Raw genomic sequence first — 20,507 nt, forward strand, 5'->3', positions numbered from 1 at the left:
TCGTAAAGGACGTTGCTAATGACTTCTAGTGATTATTTAGAGTACTAATGAGAGATTGAGAGCATCTATTAGGCCTGAAAGCAGTTAATTAATGAGTCGTAATTATTGGACGAGGAAGTGGATGAAAAATATCTTCAGGTTTATGAAGGATGGACGTAAATGCCATTAGGTTTGAAGGAAGAAAGATTGAATACTGCGTGATTAAATGTGTGTACTTTATTAACTGCTGGTTACTTGAGAGAGAGAGAGAGAGAGAGAGAGAGAGAGAGAGAGAGAGAGAGAGAGAGAGAGAGAGAGAGAGAGAGAGACTTCTAGCAAAGCATCCCTAAAGTCGTTCATTCCATCAATCTCTCTCTCTCTCTCTCTCTCTCTCTCTCTCTCTCTCTCTCCTCTCTCTCTCTCTCTCTCTCTCTCTCTCTCCTCTCTCTCTCTCTCTCTCTCTCTCTCTTTTTCTGGCCCACCCAAGAAGAACACAGAAAAAAAAGCCGCCCAAAGAAAAAAAAAAAAAATCGAAGAAAAAGTAGAAAGAAAATAATCTCTTATGATGCTGTTTTTTTTCTTTATTTTTCTTGCTGGTTTTTCAATTAATCTCAGGACCAGGTAATTACGCCATCATTTCTTAAACGCGCCATACATCTCCAGGATTATCTATAGCCTTGAGATCACCCCCTTGTAATTCCTGAGTTCAACAGATTTATTGCGCATTTAATACCATCGGGATCTGGGAGGTGTTGTGTGTGTGTGTGTGTGTGTGTGTGTGTGTGTGTGTGTGTGTGTGTGTGTGTGTGTTTGTACCATATGTAGTTGTTTTTGTTTAGGTAATTGTGCTATTTTTCATTTAATATTGTTTTTTCTTCTTGCAGGTCAGTGTAACAGTTTTCAATTAACCTGTAGATGATGATGAGGTGGTGAGTACTGTGTGTGTGTGTGTGTGTGTGTGTGTGTGTGTGTGTGTGTGTGTGTGTGTGTGTGTTTACCAAATGAAAAACTACATTATTTCTTGTTTTTTCTTTGCTGTTGAAATTTCTATCACGTATCTTTAAAGAAAGTTGCAAGAAAATGATGTTTGTTTATCTATTTTCCTCTTTTTTTCCATTGCGTTTCATCGTTTTCCCATTTTTGCTTTATGCTTAGCGAATACAAAAAAAAATAAATAAAATTCTTCGGTTAATATATAAAAATAAGTTCCCTGGATTATAGTTCCTGCAGCCATTACCAAAAGTTCACTTAATGGCGGATGATTTATGTGAATGTCTATAATTCGTATTCTTTTTCTTCCTTTTTCTTTCTTCTCTAATGCCGAACTTCCAAAAATGGCGAGTCCTTACGAGGCCCTCAATAACCGTTTTCTTTTCCCTCCTCCCCCAAAATATAAATTCAGGGCAGACGATTTTATGAAGGGAAGATGTTTTCAATTGATTGTATATTTGCTTATTTATTTACCTGTCCGGGGAATCACGGCGCAAAAATTAACAGGAAAAGCTTGTCTTCATCTCTGTTGTAAAAGGGAATTTATTTTCAGTGGAGGAAAAAAAAAAAACAGAAAAGTAGGAAAAAAAAGTCTGCCGTTATTTCTTATTTTGGTAGGAAACAAGTAATTCATTTTTCGCGATAAAGGGAAATGTTCTCTGTAAACTTTGACCTGCGAGGGAGAGGTGAAGAGAGGGAGTGGAGAGGAGAGGGAGAGAGAGGGAGAGCAAAAGGCGGAGGCAAGGATGAGGGAAGGGAGAGATGGAGAAGAGTGGCGAGTAGGGAAAGAGGAGATAAATTAAAGTGTAAGGAGGATAAATACTGGTAAAGATGAGAGATGAAAGAGAGAAGAGAAGACGATAGACATGAAGGAAGGAAACTAACGGAGACAAATAGCTAGAAAAAATACGATGAAAGAAAGAAAAAGAAAAAAGTTGAAATAAAGAAGAATTAAATGAAAAAGATTAAATAGTAGTCACTGGCTTCGGAGGAGGAGAAAGAAGAAGAGGAAGAGGAGAAGGAGGAGGAGGAGGAGGAGGAGGATAAGAAATAAAGATGAGATATGAGAAAAGGAAAGGCGATAAAAATTAAATAGGTTACAGAGGAAGATATCAAGGAGAAAACGATGGAGGAGGTGGAGGAGGAGGAGGAGGAGGAGGAGGAGGAGAAGAGGAAGAGGAAGAAGAAGAAATTAACACAGTCCTCCACGGTCGTCCCCTTCCTCTTCTCCTCTTCCCCGTGGCGTGGCATTCCCCAGGGCGAGCGGGAGTCACCGTCTTTGTTATGTTGCATGAGTTGTCACCTTCGCTCTAATCTTCCCCCGTGTTCAACCAATCGCGGATTATCTTTTATTCATGTCATTGCTTGGTAGTGTTTCGCCTCGCCTCGCCTCGCCCTGGGTTGTTGGAACGTATATTTCTTTAACGTGCATTAATGCGGCCCAGTGAAAGTTGCATGTTTCTGGATTGCTTCACTGCTTCACTGCTTCACTTCCTAGATAATGAACCACCAGACGAAGCACTTGGCTATGAAGCATTACGAGACATTTTACTTCACTCCATTACGAGACATGTTTTAGGCCTTTATTACTGTACCCTTAGGCCTACTTGGCTCAATTTGCGCAGGTAAAAAGACATAGGGGTCCTCATTACGGCATTCGCTGGCCACAGGGTAAACTCCAGGTAGACTAATAGGTGTAGACTCACACCCGTGCACTCTTGCAACATCATCATCTCGTTGTGACCTTTTTCCTCTGTTATTTGTTGCCCCCGGGGTACTTTCCACTCACCTTAATTGAGACGTCAGGCCTGTGCAGAGTCAGGGTTTTAGTTTGACCTTATTTTCCTTAAAAAGCCACAAGCTCATTCCTGTAATTGGACTTATTTTGTTGTGAACATGCATCGCCTCCTTTTCATTAACTTTATCTTATTTTCCTTAATATTTGAAACGTTCACGCTTTTACTTGACTTTATTTTCTCTAAAGTACCTTATTTTCCAAAAGTTCATCCTTATCGGACCTTATTTTTTCTTAATATTGACAAGATCACTTTCTAATAGTCCTTATTTCCTTAACTCCCAAAATTATAATAATTAAACTCTACAATTTCAATTTCTCCTTGTCTTTCTTAATAAACCAAACTACAGACTCAGACTCTCAGAATGACGAATATTCTTCAACACTCGCAAGTATTTTCTCTCTAACATTCCGTCGAGAACCTTAACATGATCTACTGTGGCTTAAAAACTCCAGTATTTAACGAGCAGTTTTATATGATTCCTTTCTTACAGCGCCATTCAATCAAGCAAGCAATATTTAATACACCTAATATTCCTTATCACCCACAAGTTTTCTCTCTAACATTCCGTGGAGGACCTTAACGTAACCTATCATGGCTTAAAAAGTCTAATATTTGATGAGCAGCTCCATGCGATCCCTTTGCTGCGGCGCCATTCAATCTTCAATCCATCTATTTTTTTTCTTTAACTTATCCAACTTAGCCTAAAGAACCTTAACGGGACTTTACGCGGTTTAAAACTCCTATATTTGACATGCAGCGCCATATGTCTCCATTACTGTGGCGCCATTCCGTTAATCAAGCAATGTTTAATAATCTCTAGTGGCTCAGAGTTCCTCCCCTGACCTGAGTGTCCTGGCAACACCTCGTCTGACACATCACCTTGTATCTCACGCGTCAGGGAGAAATACCCACCGGAGTCGACTTTGAGGCAATTTTCACGTCACAATAAATACACAGAGTTGCAGCAGCGAGGTGTGGAGTGCTAGCGGATAAGGGAGGGAGGGAGGGAGTGAGGGAGGGGGCGCGGCTAACCTGCCCTGATCACAATTCCTTACGGCGCTTCACCTGTCTTGCTTATGTGAGTCTGGGATGAGAAACCACCTGCTGGAGTCGTGAGCGTCTATGCAGGTAAATCACCGGAAATTACTTAACAGGTGTGATTAATTTTACCCTCCCTCACGTGTGAATGGCCAGGTGGATGACTGGCCAGGTGCAGTGCCGTGAGTCGAAGTATAGTGGAGGGTTGATGTGTGGAGGCTGTGCGCTGCTTGCTCGTCAGGTGGCGGCGCGTGGTGATGCATGGCCGGGCTGCCTCTGCCTGTGACGTGACGTGTGTGCCTTATGCGACGGGGCGGCCTCCGGGGGCGGCTTGTGTGGTCAGGCCGCCCAACACGCACTTCTCTTCCTCCTTCCTCTCCCTCCTCCTCCTCCTCCTCCTCCTCCTCCTCTCTTCCTCCTCCTCCTCCTCCTCCTCCTCCTCCTCCTCCTCCTCCTCCTCCTCCTCCTCTTCCTCCTCCTCCTCCTCTTCCGTGTCCTCCCCGTTGGCCACTGTGCTAGAACACGCACACATACACACACACACACACACGCACACACACACACACACACACACACACACACACACACACACACACAGACACGTACTACGTATTTTGTCTGCATGAAAAAAATGCAGTCTAATCATAAATTGCACTTCCTTTCTCGTTTTCATTGTTTAATGATGATAATAATAATAATAATAATAATAATAGTAATAATAATGATAATAATAATAATAATAAAGGTGATAATAATAATAATAATAATAATAATGATAATAATAATAATAATAATAATAATAATAATAATATTATTATTATTATTATTATTATTATTATTATTATTATTATTATTATTATTATTGCTATTATTATTATTATTATTATTATTATTATTATTATTATTATTATTATCATTATTATTATTTATTCCTTTATTATATTTTCTGCTTCCTCCCGTTGACACCACACACACACACACACACACACACACACACACGTACTTGCCATTTCCTCCTGTCTGCGCGTGTGAAAAGGTGTCACATACCTACCACTCACCTCCCCTGAACTTCCCTGCCTCCCTAACCTTACCCTCACCACACAGCACTGCGGACAGTCACCAGGGAAGCCTCAGCTCTTACTTGTCACCAACTACTCCCTTCGTTTCTGTTCCTCATTAAAGAACGTCCAGGTCATTCAACTCCTCCCTCTTATCAGTAAAGAAGCTGCAAGTCTCGTGAAAGCTTTGTCTTTTATCTTTTCCTCCTCTCTCATCAAGCGGACGCATCAGGTAAGCAATGATAAATAATGCCATAAGTGATACCTGTAGCAGCTCTCTCCTGCCGCCGCCTCCTGTAAGTGGATACTAAACAAGATACACAAACAAGTGTCACTAGTCCAAGACGCAGCAAGCATCGGTAACTTACCTGACGGAGGCACTGACGGAGGAACGTGTGAGATACGAAGGTCAGGATTTGGACGGAAGGGCAGACGTTGACTTATTGTTCTATTTCTTTTTAACTTGTGGAAATGAGAGGTTGAGGCAGAAAAAGCGAGTCAGCACACTAGTAGAAAATCAAGAAAATCTGAGCAGGAAAAAAGTCAGTACACTCCTGAGAAAAAAAGGAAAGGAAATCTGAGCAAGAAAAAAAAATGCGTTCATAAATCTTACGAAAAATTACTTCCGAGATCATGAGAGTCAAATGCTGAATAACGCCAACTGTTTCATGTTATCTGAATAAAAATAATAATAAAAAAGTGAAAACATTTGTCAGAAGCTACGTGGTTTTGATACGACAAAAAAAAAAAAAATAAATAAATAAATAATAATAATAATAATAATAATAATGATGATGATAAGGATGATGATGATGATGAATAAAAACAAGAGCAAGAACACCAAGAGATAGAACAGAAACAAGAATAGCAAAAGCAGTAAGAGAAAAAAAAAGAAACAAACAGAAAAAAAGTATGAGAACCAGGAAAAAAAGAAAAATAACAAAAAAAGTGCAAGCCCAAAAAATAGAAAAAAAAAAGAAAAAAAAAGTAGCTAGGCAGCGGACAAATCTACACATGTTTATTTATGAAGCCTTTGTGGAAGTGCAGTTTAGCGTGCAATGCTTTCCCTTTTGCCTCGTCATAAAGAAGGGAGGTGTAAGACGTGCCGGAGTCCTCGGTGATATAAGCGGCAGCGGAACAGCCAACTTAGGGCGCCACCTCCCTTGCTGAGAGTGTTAAGTGCGCGGCGGAAGGTTTAGGAGACGTGCTGGAGAGAGAGAGAGAGAGAGAGAGAGAGAGAGAGAGAGAGAGAGAGAGAGAGAGAGAGAGAGAGAGAGAGAGGGTAAATGCAGTAAAGCCACATGAAATAAAGGGAAACAAGTAAATAAAAAGATCAACTGTGTGTGTGTGTGTGTGTGTGACAAAAGAGGGGAGAAAATTGTGTTGTGTTCTGTTTCTCCTTTTTGTTTTTCTTCTTGTTCTTGTTTATCGGTCAAGGACGTCTTGCTACTCACCTCAGCACCTCGTCCCTTCTGTCTCCTTCCTTCACTCCTTCCCTCTTACATATACATGCAGGGAGAGAAATATGAGATGGGAAGGTTAGGAAAGAGAGAAAAAAATAGCACAAGACGAGAAAAGTAAATAGTAGGCAAGGAGAGAAGAAAAGGAGAGAAGGGCAGGCTGAAGTAAGAGGGAAGGAAGGAAAGGAGAGAGAAACAGAATAGTAGCTGGGAAGTATGAGAGAGGAAGGGAGGAAAAGGATAGAGAAGGAGAAATGCATAGAGAGCGCAGTGGAATAAAGGACACAAGGGGAGAAGAAAGGGAACGAAGGAGGGAAGGAATTTAAGGGAAAGGAAGGAAGGAGGGAAAGAGGAAAAAATAAGAGAGGGAAGGAATAAAAAAAGTAAGGGAGGGAAGTAGAGAAGCAGCAAACAAGGAGGTATGTAGGATTAGAGAAAAAAAAAAAAGGAAGATGAAGGTAAAAACAAAAACAAGAAGAAAAGGTGAAGAGTTAGGAAAGTAAAGAAAGTAAGGGAAAGAAAGAAAAAGAAGCAAATTGGGAGAAATGGAGGATTAGTGAAGGAAGAAAGGAGGGAAGGAAAGTAAAGGCAACGAGTAACAAGGACGGAGGAATGGAGAATGAGGGGGGAAGGGAGAGCGGGAGAGGAAGGCAAGGCACCAGTGTGTTACTCCTGCAGCGGTAAATCAGTCGGTGCGTGTTATTTATTACTTGTTTTCTGTAGTGTTAAGAATTTCAATTGGCTTCTAATATGGCTCATCCCTGTGTGTGTGTGTGTGTGTGTGTGTGTGTGTGTGTGTGTGTGTGTGTGTGTGTGTGTGTGTGTGTGTGTATACCCTTGTGACTTCAAATTAAGTAATGGGAGGGCGGGGACTGTTGACTGAGAAAAGAAAAGAGGGAGAGATAGAAAGAGAGAAAGAAAGATAAAGAAAGAGCGAAAAAGAGGAAGAGAAAATCGCCGATGGGAGACACACCTAGTCACTTAGGAGGTCAAGCGAGATAATGGGCAGGTGTGTCCTCGTCTGACCTGCCCCCGAGGCCACGAGGTCACAGGGGCAGTCGAGAAGACTTCAGAGCAGTGTTGAGTGCGACAACCTGCACACACACACACACACACACACACACACACACACACACACAGGAAAACACCTGTCTGGATTTTTCATGTTTTCAATCACACAATTTTTTTATACCCTTTCAAAAAAAAAAAAATAAATTAATTAATACATAAACAATAATGAAAAATATGTGAAAAATAAAAGCTTTTAGTGTTTTAGATTTTTACGGTGCTCCAGAAACACCTGAAAAAAAATCTATACTCATTTAATAGGAATCTTATTTTTTTATGACACTGATGTAAGGAAATAAAAGAAAATATCAACCAGGTGCTTTTGTTTTGTAATTTCTCACCTGGTGGGGCGTGTGCCAGTCACCTTTAACTGCCAGTTACTACGTGTTGCTGAGGAAACAGGTGGGGGAGGCTGCAGGCTAGGAGAAACGAGGAGGAGGAGGAGAAGGAGGAGGAGGAGGAGGAGGAGGAGGAGGAGGAGGAGGAGGAGAAAGGAGGAGGAGGAGAAGGAGGAGGAGGTCTGAGAGGAGTATTAAAAGGGAAGGTGTGAGAGTGACTCGTGATATCCTTCATTTAAGCCACGGTCATCTCCTCCTCCTACTCCTCCTCCTCCTCCTCCTCCTCCTCCATCTCCTTGATTATTATGTAAGAAAGATAAGTTTACCTAGAAAGACTTCATGACCAAACCCTAACCTTCATTACCAAGTCAGTTTCTCTCTCTCTCTCTCCTCTCTCTCTCCTCTCTCTCTCTCTCTCTCTCTCCTCTCTCTCTCTCTCTCTCTCTCTCTCGCTCTCGCTCTCTCTCCCTCAATATTCGTAACTGTAAAGCATGAGTTTCAGAGAGAGAGAGAGAGAGAGAGAGAGAGAGAGAGAGAGAGAGAGAGAGAGAGAGAGAGAGAGAGAGAGAGAGATTGAAAACCGTTTTTATAGCATACTAAAACTTTATCGCCCGGAAATCAAGGTGAGAAGAAGCAGCTACCTGTAAATTGATTAGCTCACCTGTTGGCTCACGAGTCACGCAGGTGGTGACGTCACGCGCCAGGTAACACGTGCAGCGGCAATATTTTGTGACGGTGCACAGAAGAGAGAGTCACCACGGCATTTTGTTATATCTTCAACACCTTAACATCTTTCAATCCGTCTCTCTCTGTCTTTGTGTGTGTGTCTGTCTGTGTGTGTGTCTGTGTGTCTGTCTGTCTGTCTGTCTTTCTTTATTTCATATTTTACTATATTGTTATCTACTTTAGTTTTATTTTATTTGTTTGTTTGTTTGTTTGTTTTTTTCGTCACTTCCATCTCACTTTTAGATTATCAATTTCCAAGCATTTATCTCTTCCAAGGTTTTCTTTATTGTCTTTTTCCTTACATTGTTTTTTTTTTCTTTTTTTATTTCTTGTTTAAATATTCGTTTTTTCTTCATATAAATACCAAGAGTTTTCTTTTGTCTTTATTTTTTTCCAGACTTGTCTTTCGTTTTGTTTATTTTTCTTGTTTATTTCTTTTCTTTTATTTCTTGTTTCATATTTCATCTATTTTCTTTGTATTTCTATTCGATTTCCATCTCTTCTGTGTTTCCCTGCATTTCTTTACATTTCTTCTCTCCGTTCATCTCTTCCTTATTTCCCTGTTTCCTATTTTATCTGTGTTTCCACTCTCAGTCTTAAGCATTTGCACCCCCATTAATTTCACGTAGGGAGGAGGGGAAGGTGATGGAGGGAAGGGGAGGGAAAGGTGGAAGGGAAGGGGGAGGGGAAGGGGAGAGGGAGGGTTGCAAGTGTAATTATACATTTCATGCATCACCTCCCCCATGGTTTTGGTGCTCCCCCTTCCCCATCTTCTCCCAATCTCCCCCATCCTTCTCTTCCCCTTCCCATCTCTCTGTTCTTCCCTTCCTTTTCCCCTTTCTTCCCTCATTCTTTCCTGCTTATTTCGTCTCTCTCTCTCTCTCTCTCTCTCTCTCTCTCTCTCTCTCTCTCTCTCTCTCTCTCTCTCTCTCTCTCTCTCTCTCTCTCTCTCTCTCTCTCTCTCTCTTTCCTTCGTACTTTTCATTTTTGTTCTTACTTTTTTTCTTTTATTGTTTTTACCTCTCCGATTCCTTCCTCCGTCTTGTATTATCTCGTTTCCTCTTCTCTTTCTTCCCTCCCCATTTATCTCCACCTCTCCTTCATTTTCCTTCCAAAATATCCTTTTTCTAATATCTCTCTCTTCCCCCTCCCTCCATTCTACCTCTCACGTCTCTCCATCACCCTCTCTCTCCTCCTCATTTTATCATATATTTTTATCTTCCTTCTGTCTACCTTCCACTTTCCTCCAGTACCTCTTTCTCCTCTTACCTCCACATTCCCTCTCACGTCCCTCCCTCACCTTACCTTTCCTCCACTTATTCTCCTTCACCTTTTCTTAACCCTCTCTTAACCTCCACCTTACCTGTCGCACACCTGAGGCCGATTCTCCCACCCATTTACCTGGATAGTCTCTTAATTACTGGTAATTACCAATTTAATATACTGTCGCAGGCGGTCAGGTGTGATAATCAACGTCGCTTAATTAGTGGCTACGTTTCCCCTTACCTGGGCAAAGAAGGGAGGCGGCAGCTCAGGTGTCATTTTTATTGATTTTTTCTCCAGTCTGCTAAGTATTTTAAGATATTCTGAGGTTATGTGGTTGGGTTGATTATCCATGTTTAGTGTTTTATAATTAAAAATATTATTGCAGGTGATATTCCTTCTACTACTACCACTACTGTTACTGCTGTTGCTGCTGCTGCTATTACTACTACTACTGCTACTACTACTACTATAATTTTCGTTAATGTTATTGATTTCTTCTTCTTCTTCTTCTTCTTCTTCTTCTTCTTCAATGTCGTCGTCGTATTTGTTGTTGTTGTTGTTGTTGTTGTTGTTGTTGTTGTTGTTGTTGTTGTTGTTGTTGTTGTTGTTGTTATTGTTGTTGTCATCGTCGTTATCTTCGTTGTTGTTCTGCCTCAAGTTACACTCCCATCATACTTCATCAAGATACCTGGCACTGGAGACACCTTGTTAGTCATTAGGTGTTAAAAGATGTCATTACCTGTGCCTAATTTATCGCTTCCACCCCCACCACCACCACATCTGCCCTGGCGACCCCTAATGACGGTGCTCAGGTGATCCTTGTCTTATTTACTACCTGTGTCAACATTATTTTCGGCCGACCCTTGGGAAGAACCTGGTTTAAGGGCGAATTTTGTTGCATTTTGAGTAGAGGTGGTGGCGGTAGTGGTGGTGGTGGTGGTGATGGTGGTGGTGGTGGTGGTGGTGGTAGTAGTAGTAGTAGTAGTAGTAGTAGTAGTTGTAGTAATAGTAATAGTGGTACTGATGGTAGAATAGGTGTATTAGTAGTAGAAGAAGGAGGGGAAGAGAGAGAGAGAGAGAGAGAGAGAGAGAGAGAGAGAGAGAGAGAGAGAGAGAGAGAGAGAGAGAGAGAGAGAGAGAGAGAACTTGTAATGTTTTGTTTGTGTTGTTGCTTTCCACGCGTGACTTTGTATCATTTCATGTAACAATCCTTTTCTCATTTAATAATTTCGTCTTGGTTGTTTCCCTTCACTTTCCCGTTGTCTTTCCTTCTCCCCACCACGAGTCGTAACACCAAAACTGTCTTGTGCCAATCTTTATGTCCCTCTTCGTTCTTGTCATTTTCCTTCTTCTGTTCCAGCCTCAGCTTCTCTCGCCTCGTCAAGGGAAAGATCATATAATAGAATAACAATCGTCCGCAGCATTCCTCGATTCCTTTTATAAAACGTGCAGACATTTACATGGAAATACTAAGAGGATTCAATTCCTTAACTATCCCAAGGGTGTTTTGTAATATAATTAAAGATAGGATTTAATTTTTTTAGAGCGAGAGAGAGAGAGAGAGAGAGAGAGAGAGAGAGAGTGAGAGAGTGAGAGAGCCATGTCCTTTTTCCTATTTGCAGTGTCCAATATTATTTAAAAGCCACGTCTTTGTGATATTGGTGACCCGGGGCTCGAACCCTTACACTGGGAAGGTCAAGCCAACAGCAAGAAGTGTCAGAGGCCAAGGGTCAAATTAGGGTATATGAGGTGGTTTTATGAGGTCATGTCAGGTCCTTCGGTGGCCCTGGTAACGGATCAGGGTGAGCTAAGACTTGACTCTGGACCCCTACGTGTGTGTGTGTGTGTGTGTGTGTGTGTGTGTGTGTGTGTGTGTGTGTGTGTGTGTCAGGGTGGATGGGTGGGTGTGTGGGTGGATATGTGGGCGGGTGTGGAAGAATGCAGCTACGTTCTTCGCCTCAAGCAAGAGAGAGAGAGAGAGAGAGAGAGAGAGAGAGAGAGAGAGAGAGAGAGAGCATTGGATTACAAAAGTACAAGTAAATAAGTTAGTGGATAGATATATAGATATGAATATGAATAGATACCAAGATAAATAGAAATAGACAGCCAGAAAGTAATCAGACATACTAACAGACAGATAAACAGACACAAATCCACAAACGAACGAACAGAGACACTCACACTGACAGAACAAACAAGACAAACCCAGGAAGCAGAAAAACCATGATCAAGATTCAATTTCCTTATCAACACATGCAAATTTTTCCGGACAAATAAAGTACAGGTAAAAAAAGAAAATCACAGCAGGTATTTTCCTTGAGGCTTGTGCGTCGACAGGTGCTCCAGCTTACCTGTTACCTGCCTCTGCTAATTCCCAGGTGAGATGTGATGCCTCGTGTGCCTGCCTCTCGCTCCACTGCACACCTGAAACTTTGTGTAGGGATTTGGGATGGCGTTACCTGCCTGTATTGGAAGACTCACCTGAGCTTTACTTGGTTAATTTCTGCTCTCTTTGCTCACCTGTCTAACTGTTATGTTGCATTTTCTTTTTCTTTTTTTTATTTCTTGTTTTTTTTATTGTTGTTGTTGTTGTTGTTGTTGTTTATTCCCTGCTGGTTTTTGTCTATTACGTTTTTTTCTGTCGTTTCAATACTTTTATGCACATTTCGTATTTTTTTTTATTGTATAGTTTCTTTTTTTCATCTTTTCCTTTGATTTTCTTGGTGTTATCTTTTCTCTTGTACACTTTTTTCCACATTTCTTCAATTATTTCTTTTCTTTTCATCATTTTTACTCTCTCTCTCTCTCTCTCTCTCTCTCTCTCTCTCTCTCTCTCTCTCTCTCTCTCTCTCTCTCTCTCTCTCTCTCTCTCTCTCTCTCTCTCTCTCTCTCACTTTATGCGTTACGCCCATTATTAGAAATTAAGTTATCGTATACAAATTGCGTTTAAGCTTCATGTTATATCCAACCCCATTTTTTTTTCCTTCTAACCTGTTTACTTCCTTGGTTATTTTTGTTTATGTACATTTAAAGGTGTAAAAGATTCTCTCTCTCTCTCTCTCTCTCTCTCTCTCTCTCTCTCTCTCTCTCTCTCTCTCTCTCTCTCTCTCTCTCTCTCTCTCTCTCTCTCTCTCTCCCGAACTAGTAATACAAGAACGAGTTACGAGTTACCACCCTGTTTCCTTCTTGTACTTTATAAGATTCACATGTCAGGTACTTCATTATCTTCTTGTTTACTTCTGGCACTGAGCAACGTTGGTGTTAAGTCAGCGAGTCGTTCAGTCAAGTGGTCGCTTATTTAGACAGTTAGTGAATGAGTGAGTCAATCAGTGATCATTTATTTTGTCGGTTGGTCAGTCAGTCAGGCAGTCTGTTGGTTTAGTAGTTTAACGGTTAGTCAGTCAGTCAGTCAGTCAATCAGTCAGCCTGTCTCTCATTTCGTCATTTGTTCAGTTGGTCGGTCAGTCAGTGAGTGAGTCAGTCGTTCAGTCGTTCAGTCAGGTTACCATCAGGCCTACTCAGTCTTTAGTTAAGTCAACCTTCATTCAGTCAGTCAGTCAGTCATGCATTCAGTTATTTTATCAGCTACATATTCTTCCTATCAATTAATAATATCAATACCCGTAGTTATTCACTCAGCCAGTCAGTCAATCATCCAGTCAGTCAATCTTACGGTCAGTCAGCTATCAGTAATCACCCACTCCGTCAGTCAGTTATCAGAGCAACAAGTGCAGAGGCTGACCAGTCGCGGAATCACTCAATTACTGGGTATCTAGAAGCCTGAGGAAATGGGAGGAGGAGGAGGAGGAAGAGGAGGAGGAGGAGGAGGAGGAGGAGGGGGATAATAAGAAGAAAAAAGAAAAAAATAGAGGAACTTGAACACGAAAGAAAAGTAGATATCATTTAATAATAGTAAGAAATTAGAAGAAAGGAGAGGGAAGGAACACAGATCGATAATACCAAAGAAGGAGGCGAAGAAAACGAGAATGAAGATGTGAGCAAGGAAGAGGAAGAAAAGAAAAAAAGAAGAGAGGAAGAAAAGGAGTACAATGACAACAACAGCAATAACAACAACAACAACAACAACAACAACAACAACAACAACAACAACAACAACAACAACAACAACAACAACAGCAACGACAGAGAAATAGGATTATGAGAAGAAGGAACAGAAAGAGAAGGAAGATGAAGAAGAGGAGGAAGAGGAAGAGCAGGAGGCGGCTAGCAAGAGACCAAGGATTAAGACGTAGGCAAGAACCAAGAGAAGGATATAGGAGAAAGAAAAGAGGAGGAGGAGGAGGAGGAGGAGGAGGAGGAGGAGGAGGAGGTTAGCGAGGTCAATCTAAGGGTAAGGTTGTATCAGGCCACTTTTTTCGCTAATAAAGGTTTATGTGTGCGGCGACAGGCTGACCTTTGGAGGCAAGCAAGGCCCCGCGATGCTCGATAGCTGTGTTGCATCCCGCCTTGTTTACGAGGAGCCCACAATGCTGCAAGCGAGAGAGAGAGAGAGAGAGAGAGAGAGAGAGAGAGAGAGAGAGAGAGAGAGAGAGAGAGAGAGAGAGAGAGAGGGGCACAAGAGTCAGTCCAGGCAGTTGGTCATGCAGTTCTGGTTTCATTTCGTGTTTTTGTCCTCCTCAGCTTACTTAGCCAGAGTTAAATGGAAGGGACAAGAGGAAGAGTGGCTACTGTAATCCCCTGCTGCCCATCCCCTCCCCCTGCTGCCGTGCCCCTCTCCCTGCTGCCGTGCCCCTCTCCCTGCTGCCCCGCCCCTCCCCTGCTGCCCCGCCGCTTGGGGTGATGTTATCTATAATGAAAATGCTAATACTGAACGGCAAGAAATGTGATAGGAGACCGAGCACAAGACAGGTTAATTAGGGCAGGTGTTTACTGAAGGTGGGGGCAGGTACGGGGCCAAGACAGGTAGCCAGCCAGGTGATCCCTCGTGGCAAATGAAGTCCCCTGGTCTGTGTGATGAGAAAAAATGGAGTTATTGTGTGTGTGTGTGTGTGTGTGTGTGTGTGTGTGTGTGTGTGTGTGTGTTGATATTGAGAGAGGGAGGTATTGTGACGTGGGTTTCTCTCTCTCTCTCTCTCTCTCTCTCTCTCTCTCTCTCTCTCTCTCTCTCTCTCTCTCTCTCTGTCTGTCCAGCCTACAGGCGAAGGTGGAGGCGTGGTGGTAGGAAAACTTCGTACGTGAGGTGAAGAAATTATTATGATGGTGATGGTGAAAAACAAAAATAATAATGAAATTGTATGATTAAATTTTAGTGTATTTTTTGTATCTTTTTTTTATGCATTTAAGTTTGGCAGTATTTGTCTGTCTTTGTTTGTCTGTTTATATGTTTGTCTGTCTTTCTGTCTGCCTCTCTCTCTCTCTCTCTCTCTCTCTCTCTCTCTCTCTCTCTCTCTCTCTCTCTCTCTCTCTCTCTCTCTCTCTCTCTCTCTCTCTCTCTCTCTCTCTCTCTCTCTCTCTCTCTCTCTCTCCGCACACCTGACCACGCTGACCAGGTAGGTACTAGAGGAGGGAAGGTGCTATTAATGTACAATCTTACCTTCGTAATTTTAAAAGGTATTCACTTACTTGCTTCGATGCTTATCTGCAGAGAAAGGCTATCCTCTTTTTTCGCTAAGCTCTTGCCAAAAGTTTTTCTCTAGGGATAATCTCTATGTTTACCGAGATATTAGAGGCGATAAGGGATTGTTATCATATGGTTTTCTCTTCTTTTTTTGCGTTTTTGAAGAGATGCTGTGAAAATTGGAAAGTTTTGTGGGAAAATGAAAGGGGGAAATGAGGACAAGGTACGACGAGGTGAAAATTGCTTCAGGTAATTGATGTGGATGAATGGAAGGAAGGAAATACCTGCGGTGGAAAATATTAAGGGAGATACTAATGGGATCACGAGGCAGGCAGAGTTACGGGGTGATCCTGGAGTCAGGTACTGGTGATAAGGTGTGTGCACAGCATGATGAAGGAAGATCATAAGCTGTAATGATAGGGGGCGGAGAGATAGGCCTGGATGTGCGGTAGTAATGATATGATGCTGCTGATACTGGTGGTGGTGGTGGTGGTGGTGAAGGAGGAGGTGGTGTTGGTATTGCTGCTGCTATTACTACTACTGCTGCCACCACCACCACCACCACCACCACCAACAACAACAACAACAGCAACAACCTTCCAATCCAACCTAACAAAAAACTAAACCAAATCAAATGAGACCACCAAAAAAAAAAAAAAAAAAAAGCACAAACAAGGCACCTCTCCACAATGACCTCCAAGAATACTGATACCTTACCTGTCTTGGGGTGTCAGGTGGACTAATTAACACCCACGCCACGCCTTCTGCGGGATAACCAACTTACCTGTCTGCAATATGACCATAAACATTCGGCGCAGGATCTTGTGGGCATCCAAGTTTAGATGATTTGTAAACAGTAAGCCAGATATTCTCTCAAGTAGCTCATGTACATTCCCAGTGGCCTGATTATGTCTTCCTCAGGTGTATCTCTAATTACCTGGCCAGGAGAGCTGTTGTGCTAATGTGATGATGGAGATGAGGGAGCAGACGAAGGAGTGGCATGGTTAGTGATGAGGTGCTGGTAATAAGGAAGGGGAGGATGAGGGCAGGGAAGGAGCGGAAGGGTGAGGATGAAGGCAGGGATGAAGGCAGAGACAAGAAAGGATGAGGAAGGAAAGGATTAGAAGGAAGGAAGGGAAGGGTGAGGAGGAAGGAAGGGAAGGATGAGGAAGAAGGGAGGGAGGGAAGGATGAGGAAGAAGGGAGGGAGGGAAGGATGAGGGCAGGGGGAGGAGGGAAGTAGAGACGAGGGAAGAATAAAATGAGGTAAATATTTTTTTCTCCTTTGTTTGGCTTGCTTTCATTATCTCTCCTTGTTTATTATTTATTTACTTGTAAACGTTTTGTTATTACGTTTATGTAATTAAAAATAATTCTTCTTCTTAATATTTTTCAGGTATTGTTTATCTTTTTTTATATATTTATCGATCAGGTTATATTTTGGCTCTCTCTCTCTCTCTCTCTCTCTCTCTCTCTCTCTCTCTCTCTCTCTCTCTCTCTCTCTCTCTCTCTCTCTCTCTCTCTCGTCTAAGTGGAGTTGGTTTTGTTGCATCACGCCACGTATATTATAGAAAATTTAATAGTTTATAAGTATTAACTACAAGCGAAAGTCGTGAGTGAAGCTAAATATTGAAAAGAAAAAAAAATGTTTTTTAAGAGAAGAAAAATTTTATAAGACATTTTTGACTCTTCAAAAAATTGCATAAGTGAAAAATCTCCAAGAACAGGTTGAATATACATTTTTCTATTTAGATGTGTTATATATTAGTAAAATTATAGATAAATATAAGTGAAAGTTGATGAGGATTCGTGTAAGTGTGTGTCTGTCATCGAGTGGGAAAGTTGATATAAGTGTGTGTGTGTGTGTGTGTGTGTGTGTGTGCGCGCGTGCAAGATATATTATTACAAGTAAATGGGCTATTTTTATTGTAGTATTTTCTTGTAATGTTTTGTTCTAGATAACTGCACAATTCTTACTCTAATATTTTCTTTTATTGTAACACTTTCTTGTCGTACTTTATTATACATGACAACTATTTTTATTATGATACTTTATGTTCTCTTTACAGGTAAGTGAAAGAAGAACTCATTAACCTGCGGACGATGCTGGCGGGCTGAGTAACGGGCGCGTCTGTGTGAGTCACGCTGGATCAAAACGAAAATGCAGTATTCAGCCAATTTAACCAATTTAATTAATGTTTACACGCAGTCACGAGAGAGAGAGAGAGAGAGAGAGAGAGAGAGAGAGAGAGAGAGAGAGAGAGAGAGAGAGGAAAGCTGCTATCATACTATCACTGAAAGAAAACACTAATATTATAAATCCAGTAAAAATAATGTGAGAAACTTCTAAAGTGAAATTACACTAGAAAAAAATAAATAAATAAATACGCAAAAAAAAAAAAAAAAAAACATCAGGTGAGGCAAGGTCAGCGTCTTTTCATTTAAAGTTAATGCAGGTGAGGGAGGAACGCGGGGAGGTTAGCATCCAATTCATCTGGGAAATGTGTCCTAACCTGAGGAATTTTGCAGCTTAATCCCAGCATTCTTCCCGGCGAGACGTGGCATTAGGGCAGATGATGAGCCTCGTTGGTCGTGTAGGGGCGATGATTGCCTCTGATTGCACCTGCCTCACTGCAATTTAGAGAGACAGAAGGTGTATTGAAGCTGCATCGTTACCAGAAAAATAAGAGATTAGCTGTCACAGTACACACCTTTGGGATGTAATGCAAATAACACGTTACGAGGCCTAAATATCGGATAGGTTACCATTTTTATTACTTAGACTCGCAAATTGTGTGCCTCACTCTAATCTCACCTGCGTAAATTGAATTATAGCTGAATACCTGGTGTGGGTTTCTTCTTATCGTGATGAGGGTGGGGGAGAAGAATGCTGAGATGGTGGCCAGTGTGGTGAGGTTGTGATGAGTCGGTGGTGAGTGTGGTGAGGTGTGATGACTGTGGTGAGGCTGTGATGCGTTTGGTGATGCACTGGTGATGAGGTCGTGAAGAAGTTGTATGGTGAGACTTTTGAGTGTACGTTGGTTATGATGAACGTGATGAGGTTGTAATGAGGGTGTCGTGGATGTGGCGAGGTGATAAGACTGTGATGGGGGCATGACGAGGCTGTAGGTTGTGATGTCATTGTGGTGAGGTTGTGGTGAGTGCGGTGAGGCTGTGATAAGGGTGTAGTGAGTGAAGTATGGTGTGCTTTGAGTGGTGAGGGTGTAAGTGTAGGCGTTGTGTATTTGTGTGTTGCAATGTGGTAGTGTTCCTGTGAAATATATGCAAAAAAAGTAGTGTATTGTGAACGAAAAACGGTTGTGTAGAAATTATAGACAGACTGTATAAAAAGTGAAGAAAAAAACACAAAGGAATAAGGAAAATGTAAAAAGCAGGAAATAAATGAAGAAATAAAAGATAATAGAAAAGAAGACAAAAAGAGAGAGAGAGGAAGGAGTGGGAGAGGGAAGATTGGAGAGACTGAGGAATAGAATGAGAAAGATAGAGAGGAAATGAATAAAGAAAAGAAAAAGATGAAGGTTGAGTCACCAGAGCTAACCTTTTTATCTCTAAATGTGCTGCCAATTGGAGCTTTTCTTATCGTGTAATAAATCTCTATTGCTTTATTTTTATGGTTTTATTACATGCATTATATTTATTCCGCTTTTCTTGGCGCACCTTCTTCCTTTTGAGCTTTGCGTCCATCTTTCACGGCCAGTTATTCTTTTTTGATGTGTTTTTATTTATTTATTTTTTTTAATGTGAAAGCAAGTTTTTGTGAGTTACAGGTCGTGTCAGTCACCACACACACACACACACACACACACACACACACACACACACACACACACACACACACACACACTAGTAATTTGCAACGATTCACTCAGGCTTTGTTCTAGTTTTAATGAGTCAAGACACGTATTTAACTTTTCCGAAGGCAGACTCATGCGTTATGCTTTCCTCCTCCTCCTCCTCCTCCTCCTCCTCCTCCTCCTCCTCCTCCTCCTCCAGTCTTGACCTTCTCTCCTGACTGTACTTCGAAACGCAACCGAAAAGTCAATGATCTTCAGTGATTGTAGCTCCCGTTTTCTTTAGTCATTGTTTTCGCTCGTTTTTAGTACCCTTTTTTTTTTCTATTCTTTCATTTATACTTCACATGGGCATTACTCTTCTGCGACTGTTGTTCTCGTTTTCTCTAGTTACTGTTTTCGTTCGTCTTTTGTATCCTATTTCTTTTTATCTTTACATTTTAACACGAGATGGACGTTGCCTTTAAATCTTAGCTTCTTCACATTCTGGCGTATCGCGAGGCCTGCAGCTCTCCCGTGCCCAGTAATTTCAGCCATACACGGGCAGAACTCCTGTGTGCGTTAAGCTAGTCCGGCTCTTCACTCGTATTTCTCTCAGCTGGGTGTTGTGGTTCTCCTCCCAGCCAGTGTGGATTGGTGCTGGTAACTGTTGTGTGTTATATCAAGGTTGTGGTTTGTGTTGCTACTGTTACTACTACTACCATTATTAATGCTACTAGTACTGCTTCAGCTACTACTACTACTACTACCACTACTACTACTTCTAACATATCAAATACGTAACTACTTGACTATATACTAATTTATCAACGAACTAATCAGGTGACTGACTAACCTATCTATTAACTACTAACTATCTGAATGACGAAGTATCTATCTATCTATTTAGAGTCTACTGCTGATGCTACTACTACTACTACTACTACTACTACTACTACTACCATTCTAACAAGCAATGTAGACAAACTGAAGATAGATTCAATCCCTTTAATCAACAAGGCAGTGCAGCAAATAGCAACAAATAGCATAGATCATCATTTCTTAATCCGTGAAGAGAAAAATAGCGTGCATCATCTTTCAGAAACTCACTCACTTTTCTTTCATTTACCTGTGATATCTAATTTACCCTCACGTGTATTAGAGACTCACCTGAGATCGCCTTTAATTCCCTTCCCTTGCAATTATTAAACCCATTTGTATCAACCTCCCAAACCTTAACTCATAAGGAAACACAAAAGGAACCGAGAGAACTGAAACAATACCTCGCCAGCCCAGCCAATCAGAACTGCTCCCTCGTGAGAACCTTTGTTGTGATTGGTTCTGAGGTGACGCGAGGGAAACTAGACCTTCCGAACCGCGCAAGAAAGGAAGAATGGAGAGAGGGAAGGAGGAAAAA

At 41.5% G+C, this 20,507-nt stretch overlaps 1 long non-coding RNA gene across 1 annotated transcript; it reads left to right on the plus strand.

The window, feature by feature from the left end:
• Nucleotides 1-471: 471 nt before the first annotated feature.
• Nucleotides 472-18,926, plus strand: LOC135091927 (uncharacterized). Its single transcript, XR_010262703.1, has 2 exons — nt 472-908; nt 17,369-18,926. It is a non-coding gene; the product is annotated as an uncharacterized LOC135091927 (long non-coding RNA).
• The last annotated feature ends 1,581 nt before the right edge of the window (nt 18,927-20,507 follow it).

Source organism: Scylla paramamosain, chromosome 38 (assembly GCF_035594125.1).
Source record: "Scylla paramamosain isolate STU-SP2022 chromosome 38, ASM3559412v1, whole genome shotgun sequence".
In the NCBI taxonomy this organism is placed as follows: Eukaryota; Metazoa; Arthropoda; class Malacostraca; order Decapoda; family Portunidae; genus Scylla; species Scylla paramamosain.